The sequence below is a fragment of the Trachurus japonicus genome, chromosome 8 (assembly GCF_045865225.1).
Source record: "Trachurus japonicus isolate A0001 chromosome 8, Traja_1.0".
In the NCBI taxonomy this organism is placed as follows: domain Eukaryota; kingdom Metazoa; phylum Chordata; class Actinopteri; order Carangiformes; family Carangidae; genus Trachurus; species Trachurus japonicus.
Window position 1 is genome coordinate 20113113 of NC_140914.1, and position 10705 is coordinate 20123817.

The following is a 10705-nucleotide window of genomic DNA, read 5'->3' on the forward strand; positions in this document are numbered from 1 at the left end:
GAAGCTCCTCTTCCTGGTCCGTCCAAATCTCGCGTGATTTGCGCCGGCGTCAGTGCGGTTACTGCGAATCACGCGAGATTTGGACGGACCAGGAAGAGGAGCTTCGAGAAGCTTCCGCTACAAACAAGCTTAAAATATAGACTTATTTAATTTTTTTCGGGACAATTACGCAATTTGGGGCTTCAGCACAAGACGGACATTACATACGAGCATCATGGAGGTATTTGGATGTTTTTTTGTGTGTGTTTTTTTACGAAGAGCTCTGGTGTCCCTTTGCAACCGTTATATGGACATGCACTGCTACGCCAAGACCCCCTGTAACTCAGAGAAGGGACGGTGGACTCTGAAACTTCTTCCAGCCCTTAGTCAACATGAGGGTGAGTAGATAATGAGCGAAATATCATTCTAGGGTGAACTATCCCTTTAAGGTCATATTCATCAATAATAATGATAGTACAACAACCAACAATAATAAGTAAGGCTGCTCACCTCCTGCTAACAAAACATGTGGGGTGGCAGAGAAAAGTCACAAATAGTAATTTTAAAGAAACTGCCACAATCAATAACCTGTCAAGTTAGTAGAATGTTGTTATGAAATTGTGCACCAAAAATAAAAAGATCAAATCAATGATGAATGATTTCATTTGAGAGAAGGTGTGGAAACTTTGTGTAGTGGATATTCAGGGGGTTGTCTTTATGCCACTGTGACATCTGCAGGGTTTTTTGTACAGCTCTGTGGCTTCCTGTGTCACTGTGGCCTTCGGGCACAATAATAAACAGCAGAGTCTTCAGTCTTCAGACTGTTCATCTGCAGATACACCTGGTCCATGTTGTTGTCTCTGGAAATGATGAAGCGATTTTGGACAGACGTGGAATAATATTTATTGGTTCCACTTGGAGCAGAAATGTGTGCAACCCACTCCAGTCCTTTTCCTTCAGCTTGTCTGATCCAGCTGATATCAGCATTGTCATCAGATATTCCTGCATATGTACAGGTCAGTTTGTGGGACTCTCCAGGCTGCTTTACCACTGGTGCAGACTCAGTCAAAGTCTGACTGCAAACACCTGAGGAGGAAAACAGAAAAACAGTTTGATCAGAATCAGAACAGAGGCAGACATTAATGTTATCAATGAAAAACAAGAGGAAAGAAGAGTGGAATTCACCAGGAATTGCTGATAACAGCAGGAACATTACACCTGCAGTCAAAGTCATGATGGAGACCTGTTGGATATCTGCTCCGTGCGTATTTTCTGTTTGCTGTTAAATAAGTACAGATGGAAGAGAGCAAGATTTGCATTGACTCCTCCTATTTTTCAACTAAGGAAACATCAACTTATGCATATTGTTTTTGTTGATAATATTGAAATATTAATACCACGAGTTTTCTGTTGAATATATAATACTAATACATTTTTAATACATTTTGTTGTTTTTTAATTGATGTCTCAGAGCTGATAATACACAAAATAAAGGGATCCAGCATTTTGTTCATGGTTCAAACAAACCAAAAGATTCATTGCTCATTGTGTGAATTAATGCCACACTGCACAATAATTGTAGTTGAACATTTGGTATAGCCTTCATGGTACAAAATGAGGAACAAATGTGGTAATAGGGTGTTGTGAGTACTGGCATGTGAAAAGTTTCAATAATTATGTTGAAAAAAGTTACATGTATGTTGTTTAGGATATTGGTGTGTCATCAGAGACACTCTCAGAATGGATGAAAGTATAAGGAGGCCCTGCATATACTGTATGTTTGTTATGCAAATGCTGTGATACATAAAGTGATGTACTGTGACTCGTTTCACATTCACAAAGGTGTTTTGCATTTCTTGAGCTTTTCTTTCAGAGTGAAGTCACATTGCTACTTGTTGTCTGGAGGTTTTTGTGCAGCTGCTGCCCTGTCTTCAGTCACTGTGTCTTCTCGAGCACAGAAGTAAACAGCAGAGTCTTCTGCTGTCAGACTGTTGATCTGGAGGTACTGAGTGCTGCTGGGAACATTTTCAGTCATGGAGAAACGACTTTGAAAGGAGCTGCCATAGCTAGCAGAGTTTGAACCTGTGTTCATCCTCCCAATCCACTCCAGAGCTCTCCCTGGCCTCTGGCGTATCCAGTGTATGAAGTAGCTTGTCATGCTATAACCAGATATGACACAGGACATCTTCACTGTGTCTCCAGGTCTTTTCACCTCAGACTGAGACTGGTCATGTTTGATCTCACTCCAAACTCCTGTAAGAAAAAGAAATGTTGAACATTATCTGACATAAATCTCATGTTGCACATTTGCGATGGAAGTAAAGCAGAACTGATTTTCTTACCATGAATTGAAACTAGAAATAATAGACAAAAGCCAAATGTATTTTCCATCCTGATTTAAACACTGTATACTTAAGCACTGTCTGATCAGAAATACATAAAACTGTCCCAGTCTTGTGCCACATGATGATAAGCTGCTGTGTTTATAAGGAACAGAGACTTTGCATAGACCTCCCTCTGCAGGTTCAGAAGAGGAATGTGTGAAAGTGATACATTTCCATAAGATGAGGATCTTTACAAGAGTGGAAAAAACAAACAGACAAAACATTAATTCTACTTATTTTAAAATAAAATAATGGGTAACACTACAAAATGAAAAAAAATAAAATAAATAATAATAATTAGATAGATTTAGAAAACAGAATATTGAAAGAACAAAAATAATTCAAACAAAACATCTGTTGAGAAGTATGGCCCAGTATGAGCAATTTAATACCATTTAATACAGGAACCGGGGATGGTTTTAACACATTTTGTCTCAGCTCCTATAACTTGCAGATGGTTCATGGTCCAGTAGGGCTCTGTGACACAAAGTCCCCTATTTGTCCTTTACAAATAGCAATGCCTTAAACTTTGCAAAGTATAACACATTATTTTATGTCAAATGCAAGTAGTGCCACTCTTACAACCTACCCCTCTATCGGTGTAGGTTGTAGCACAACCTGGGGTAAATTGTAACAGTGAGATTAAAAACTAAACCACACCAAAACTTCCTTTGTAAGTTTAATGTGTATGTGTTCCAACACTAAAGCATCGTCCTGTGCAAAAAGAAGATCAAAAAGAGAAGATCACTGATGGCTAAATGAAGAACAGTGACAGTGGTGTATATCCTAACATCAGAAAAGCTTATTCTGAACATATTCTGATACTCATGAATGGTACATGTATGACTGGAAACCTTCAGCAGGAGGTCAGGAGAAGCTCATAATCCATGCATAATTCCAGGAAAGTTGGTTGACACTTATAAAACAACAAAGGTTAAAGGTGTTACAACCATCCCCACTCCTGTCAGCAATTGTTTGACCAGCTGTACCAGCATGGTGGTTTGAAATGAACATCAATAAAATGACTGAAAAATGTACCTAAGAACAAGCTCTTTCATCGTATACAAGTGACCTAATTCAGACTTCAGTGCTATGAGTACTAATCAACATTTAGACTTGGTCAAAAATATTAGCTTCTGACCTAAAAAAAAAAAGTTTTTTGGCTGTAAAACCTGCACACTTATTCACACAGCCATGTGAATTCACACGCACGATCAGGGAGGGAGTGGGTACACATGATATTGATCTCAAAGCTCAGCCGGTGACTCCATTATCCTGTCATAGACCGATGGGCAGCTCCCTTGTGACCTTGGCCAAACTCTTCCCTGCACTGAGCAACCAGCCTCTTAAGTTCAAACTTTAACTCATAGAGGTCTTGAGCAAAGAGCAGGTCTGTTGGTTTTAAAGAACTGGACCCAGATGCAGATAGACAAATACAGTAACTGGTGCAGTGAAAGTAAAGGAGTTTAAACTTCCAAAGGACACAGGACATGAGTACAGGAGGAGCAAAATATAGACATGGGGTATAAATGATGCAGGAACACGGCATGTAACATGAAACACACATGATTTGACAAAGACAAGAGTTTAAATATAGAAAGAAGGTAGAGGTGGGGAAACCAACACAAGTGAGACACATTAGGTAATCACAGCCTGCACACAGGAAGACAGGACACTGACCTGCAGATACAGCAGCTGCAGATGGTAAACCATATCCTCCTTTTTATTTATTTATTCTCATTCTGGAGGTGGATCCAGGTTTTTCATAATAACTTTGTTCATTGACCATAAAAACAGACATTTAAGTGGTTATGGTATTGTTGTGTTGTGAAATGTATTTGAGTGTAGTAGTAAAGCTTTATTTAACCAGGCAAGAATTGCTAAGAATACATTCGTATTAAGGCAATGGCCTGTTCATAAAATTAAATATCTGAAGCGAAATAAATAGCTGTTCATCATCCTGGTAGGACTGGAGGTTTTTGTACAGCTGCTCAACCAACCACAGTCACTGTGAGTCTCGAGCACAATAATAAACAGCAGAGTCTTCAGTCTTCAGACTGTTCATCTGCAGATACAGCTGCTCTTTGCTGTTGTCTCTGGAGATGGTGAACCGGCCTTGGACTGACTGAGAGTAGTAGATGTTGTCACTGTCATATTCAATAATTGCGATCCACTCCAGTCCTTTTCCAGGAGCCTGTCTGATCCAGGCCATCCAGTGGCTACTAAAGTCAACACCAGATCCTGTACAGGTCAGTGTGTGAGATTCTCCAGGTCTTTTAACCACTGGTTCAGATTCAGTCAGAGTCTGACCATCAACACCTGTCAAGAATGAAAGAAGAATTATTTGAAGGAGGCTGATAAACAATGACCAAAAATAATCATGTTGAAATGTATGAATCTCTTGACCTGTCCAGCAGAGAGTTAACAGCAGCAGTCCTGTCCTATAGTCCATCATGTTAAACTGTGTGTCTACTGTTCTCTGTCATCCTCTCTGCAGTCACATAAGTAGAGGTGGAAGACATCTGAGTTTTGCATTGACTCCTCCTCACAGGGAGGAGAAATGGTGTTGAGTGTTTTGTGTTTCTAGCCAACAACTCTAAATAATTAAATGACAGTTTTACAAACACTATAGTTTTTTTTCCTAATGTGTATCTCACACATTATGAAAACAATTGTAGACCCAGCACAGAACTTCAAAATCAGTCAGTGCCTCAGAGGCTCATGTCATGTGTCGAACTCCAGGTCACAGTAACAACTTCCATTTGAAATATTTCACATGAAAACATTTTGTCAACAGATCAATGTTACTTTTATTGGCAGATAACATGGCTTTGTCTCACAGGTCAACTTCCAGAAAAAAGACAACACGTGCAACAAGAGAGTTAGAAGATTAAATAAAGTGGATCAGTTATGAGCATCTGGCTAATTATCACAACAAACTCTGTGTGTGTGCGTGCATGTGTGCTTGCATGCATAAACATGTACTGTCTACACCACATTTCATTACATTGTTTGAGATCAGTATGAGTATTAGAAGTGTTTTAACTTCACGTCATATTTAAATATTTTTAAAGAAATTGTGGTATATTGATGTGTTGATGAAAAGAAGGGATTACCGCTGACACGTCTTCGCTTGTATTCAAAAAAGAAGTTTATTAACAAGAAGAAGAACAGTGTACAAAAATGCCGAATCCTGGAGTATCTCTGGTCCAATATGAGATCTCTCTCTCCTGGCCCAAAGCTCTGACCTTATATATGTTTCTAACTCCAAACACTCCACCTTCTCCAAACTAAGGAATGCAACCAATCAACAAAGACTACCTTGATCTGGACTATTTACTTTCTGGGATTTAACCTCTTGACCAAATTGATAACCTCTGGGCCACCATAGGTCAACGGAAGAAAACACCCCTGACCTAAGGTTTCAGCCTTTAGGCTAAACAAAACAATCATCAACTTTCCAACAGACCAAGTTGCTTCTAGGCAACATCTGGAACCCATGAAGCAGAGCATCAATTCACACATTCCTTCAGTTCAGAGAAAGCACACACAATAAGAAGAACATAAAACAATACAAGATATTTAAGCAAGAACGTTAAGGTGTATAATACACTACATATTTCCCCCCTTCGAGGCTCGTAGAGTCTCGACACATAAAATACAACATACAATCAAATGATTATCATAATGAAACAAACAGACACTCTTATATAATGTCTATAATGAAACAATCATTAGCAATAAAACAATTTGTGGAGTGTGAGAGCGAAAACCTGCCAGGCAGCCAATCTTCCTTAAAGTTTCCATCAAACAATCAAGACAGGAAATTCTCTCACGGTCCCTCTGCCTTAGGCAACCACTGTTTAGCACTCCAAACCAATTAGAAAAGAAGAAATTCTTAAAACTTGAATGAAACAATTCAGTAGATACATATGAAAACCTCAGACAAATAAAATCAAAACAGTGTCCAATTTCAGGCTGGTCAACCCATCGAATCCTCCATTGGACCTGTCCCTGCCTAACATTACTCTCCCTAAACGTCAAAAAGAAAGAAAACATCTGAGGCTCCAATATCCACATACTAGCAAAAACATACAGTAGTGAGTACATATCATCATGAAAGACATCACACTTCAATTTTAAAAAGCATTCCATAAAAACACCAAATTAAATTATACTGCAGTTCTTCCACAGTGTCAATCTTCAATGTGGTCAAAATACTTAAGTGTCCATGTTCAGGGCCCTTCACTTCATTCACATTCTTCATGTTTAGATGACTGAATCTTCTCAGAACATCTGGGTCCCCGAACAGCCTGGCACTTTCACAGTGATCTCTCTCCTATATGTTCTAGGAGGGAGAGAGAAAACAAACCAGTATCTTTGCAACAGCAAATACATTTCAAACATCAAATGCACATAAACACATAAATCCCTATATTTTACTAAATCAGTTTTGCAATTGTATCCACAGACTTCTCATCCATTATCCAAGCAGAAGTCCCCTCCTGCTCATGACATCTCTTCACAAAAATGTGGCAAAAACCTTGCAAAATTTTGACGAAAACTTGGTTAACTTGGCAAGTGTCTGAGCATCCACCTGGTTATAACCCAATCAGTCTATTTAAGCAAATAAAATTCATACTATAACCTCCCCCCTTGCAACATGGGCCAACCCATGTGCTTCTTGAATCGTCAGACCTAAAAGGTCTGAGAGCACTATTATCAATCCTTCATGATTCTCCAAAGACCAATAGAATCTTAAGTGTCACCTCTACCTATCCACAACTATTTCTTTATTTCAAGAACAGCTTCCTTTTTGTAATTATCTCAACTTTTTAAGGTAACCATACAATTTCATACTGTGTAAATTAAGCTCTTTGAATATACTGTATGTTACTGCAATAAGTATAGTCAGCTTGCTAAATTTCTAATTTGTCCTTGTATTATTTAATTATACATTTTACACTGGAACTTTAAGAGGCAGCAGCCTCACACTTTGGCTCAAATTGGGCTGTTGACCTGAGTGAGTAGTGGATCCCAGACTTACACTGGAGACACACAATTCTCTTACCATGCCATGTTCTGTCCTATTTCATTTTATTATGAGAAAGCCACTTTTGTGGATAATTGAGTGAGACTTGTAGAATAAGATATTCTTTTTTTTTTTTCCCAACAGTAAACCAACTAATCAACATTTACCAACACACGAGTTTAAACATATTAAGAAATATTTCTTATGCAGGCCTACGTTTCATTTTATTACACTATGGCAATAACAATAATTCTTAACTATATAAAGGAAAAGATGGAGAATGACAAAAAACAACTGTTTAGACTTCACATTTCTGCTCATACTACATGTTACTGCCAAAGCAGTGCAATTTTACTTTCTTTACTTTAGCATCTGATGCATGTCAGTTTGGTCAATAAATGCTAAACTACAACTTATGAATCCTATGAGGTTTCATTACTATCAACAAAAATCAAAACAATACAACACATGAGTGTTGAGGAGTGGCTGTTCAACACTGCAACACTAATCTCATTCAGACAAGTATAAGTCAAAATATGTCCTTATCCTGATGTTGATATTTTCTCCTGCACTTCCTAAATGTTGTTCTAAATCTTGTTTTAATAATATGCCAGCCAATGCAATGGACAGTTGAGACATAAAAGGAGAACAAATTAACTGGTTTTAATGCTAGTGTCATCACAGAACACAAAACATCTCTTCTCAAAAGTACAGATATGTATAGGCTCCTGATACCAGTATAGGTATTGTAGTTTTTTGATTTTTGTAGCAGAGCTCAATTGATTTTGTAAGAGGTACCAACTGACACCTCCCTTTCGAATTTTCTGAGCATCCCTAAAATCCTAGCTGCGGACCCCTGAGAGGGTTCAACAGTCCTCGGAATGTCATTAGTTGACCTCTGAAGCCTCCTCTTGTGATTCCTCTGAAATTCCCTCTGGAATTTCCTCCTCCTAGTTTATTACACTCACGAGCAAAATGACCAACCAGTCCACAATTATAACACACTTCAGGACTTTGTTGAAAATTTAGATTAAAGTTTCCTCTTGCTCTCCCTACATTTCCTTGACCTCTTCCTCTCCATGCCTGCTGCTGCAGACCAAAGGTCGGCTGTGCATTATAAACAAAAGGTACCGCTGCACAAGGCTGTTTTGGCTGTGGTTGCAGCTGTGGCTGTGGCTGTGGCTGTGGCTGTGGCTGTGGCTGTGGCTGTGGCTGTGGCATGGGCTGATTTATCTCAGATTGGTTCTGCATAACTACTGCCTGCTTCTTCTCCTTCTTCAGTTGAATCTGATTTAACTGTCTAAGGATCTCCTGATCTTGGCCCTCCTGTTCATGCTCTTTCTTTCTATACAGCTCTACTTGGTATGCTATGTGATCTGTATAAACACTCTTTATCATGCTCCCTAGACCAACCACTTCTGCTAACTTACTCCTCACTGACAGAGGCAACCCCTTCTGAATCTTAGCTCGCAAGATTGATTGTTCCATCTGACTGTCATCCGGATCATGTCCTGTAACATTTCTCCATACCTGATGAGCTCTTGACACATAAGATCTCGGATTTTCTTCTTGTCCTAATGGTTCAATAAGAATGTTATCAGGGTGTACATTTGTTGGAAATGTATCTCTTAATGCTCTATACAGTCGACCTCTATTTGCTCCAAACAGCTCTGAATCGTTCACAGTAGATCCCACATATCGATTATATCCAGCTTTCTGTAAAATCTCTTCCATGGCTGGAACCCCAATAATATTTACCAGAAGTCTCTTAAAGTCTCCCATGGTAGGCTTTGTTTCCACCATAATCTCCTTCAACTTTAAAATCCAAGGATGTGCTCCATCTTGAAGAATGGGTAATTGGTCAAATAAATCTGGCATAACTGTATCATCCCAAGATTTATACACCGGATTCTGTCCTCTGATAACCACTGGACAGATCTTATCAAACTTATCTTCCTTCCTTGCTGATTTTGGGAGGTTTTTTTCAATAACTTTTTCTTTTGCATTTGCAAGTCCTGTAATTGTTCCTGTAATAATCTCCGGCCTTTTGGTGTGGTGTATTGGTCCAAATATTTAAGGCATTGATCTATACTTTTATCAATCCTACTTAAAGTTTGTCGTCTCTCTTCATCTTCCCTAGAAACATGTTTTGTCTTGGCATGCCTTCTTGAAAATGAAGGACTCTCATTATCCAAATCTCCATTACTATCCCTATTCTCATTTTCATCTTTGCTTTCCCTTTCACTTCCTTCTCTTCTTCTTTCTGCACTAGCCAATAACCTTCTAACTGCTGAATCATATCCTCCCACAGCTTTTTCCTCATCACTCTGATCTTCGACCTCCTCCTGACTAATTACTGGGAGCTGAGGATACATTTCCCTAAACTCCTCCTCCTTCTCATAAGGTGAGGGTCTCTGTACTGGGACCAAATGTGAGAGGAGTATATCAATCTCTGCCATCAACTTTCCTACTTTCTTTACATTCTTTTCTACTTCCTCTACAACTTTCTCTACAACTTTCCCATAACCTTCATCCATTTTTGACCCTAGCTCTTTTCAAGCAACTGGAGAATATCAAGCTCTATTTGTCTCTTCTCTTTATATTTTCCACCTTTTTATTATTTCGATCACTTCATGTGGACACCAACAACTGTATTATTTTGATTAATAATTTAGGATTATTCTTCTAGTTCAACAGGAGTATGTACTTCTGGATTGTTTACATCTATTTTATCATTGCCATGGCTCCCATTTATTCTTGTGCTTAACTTTAACTTAACTAATTAAATATTATTTAGTTTATTTATATTGATTAATTCATTTATAACCTCTGTATTGCCAAGGTCAGCAAAAGAAAGATGAAACAAATAACTTCAAAGGAATTCAAAATCTTAGAAATATTAGAAAAATGACAACCTCACACAATCTATCATATCTATCAAATTGCAAGAATAAAATTCCCCAACTCAACATTAATTAACCTTTATTGATTGATCAGTCCTTTGCCAAGTCTTCCTTCTAATTAACTACAACATATGTATGATGCATGTACTGTAGATGTGTGTACTAAATGTAAATGAGTGTACTATTATCAATCAAGCTAAATATGCATCAACAATGTCAGAAAGAGTCTGTGGATAAAATCACACTGGCCTTTATCACTGGATCCAGATGCATGCGCCGTCGTCTGCAAGCCTCAATCCTTGTGATCCAAGCCAGCTGTCCTCTGTCCACCTCTAGACACACCTCTTAAACTCTGGTCTCCTCCTTGAACTCTCGCTCCATGAAGGGAAGACAGACAAATAGTTCAG

The 10705-nt window shown here is 38.5% G+C and overlaps 1 pseudogene; it reads right to left on the minus strand.

Moving 5' to 3' along the window:
- Window positions 1-1867: 1867 nt before the first annotated feature.
- Window positions 1868-9854, minus strand: LOC146983118 (uncharacterized; annotated as a pseudogene).
- Window positions 9855-10705: the final 851 nt, after the last annotated feature.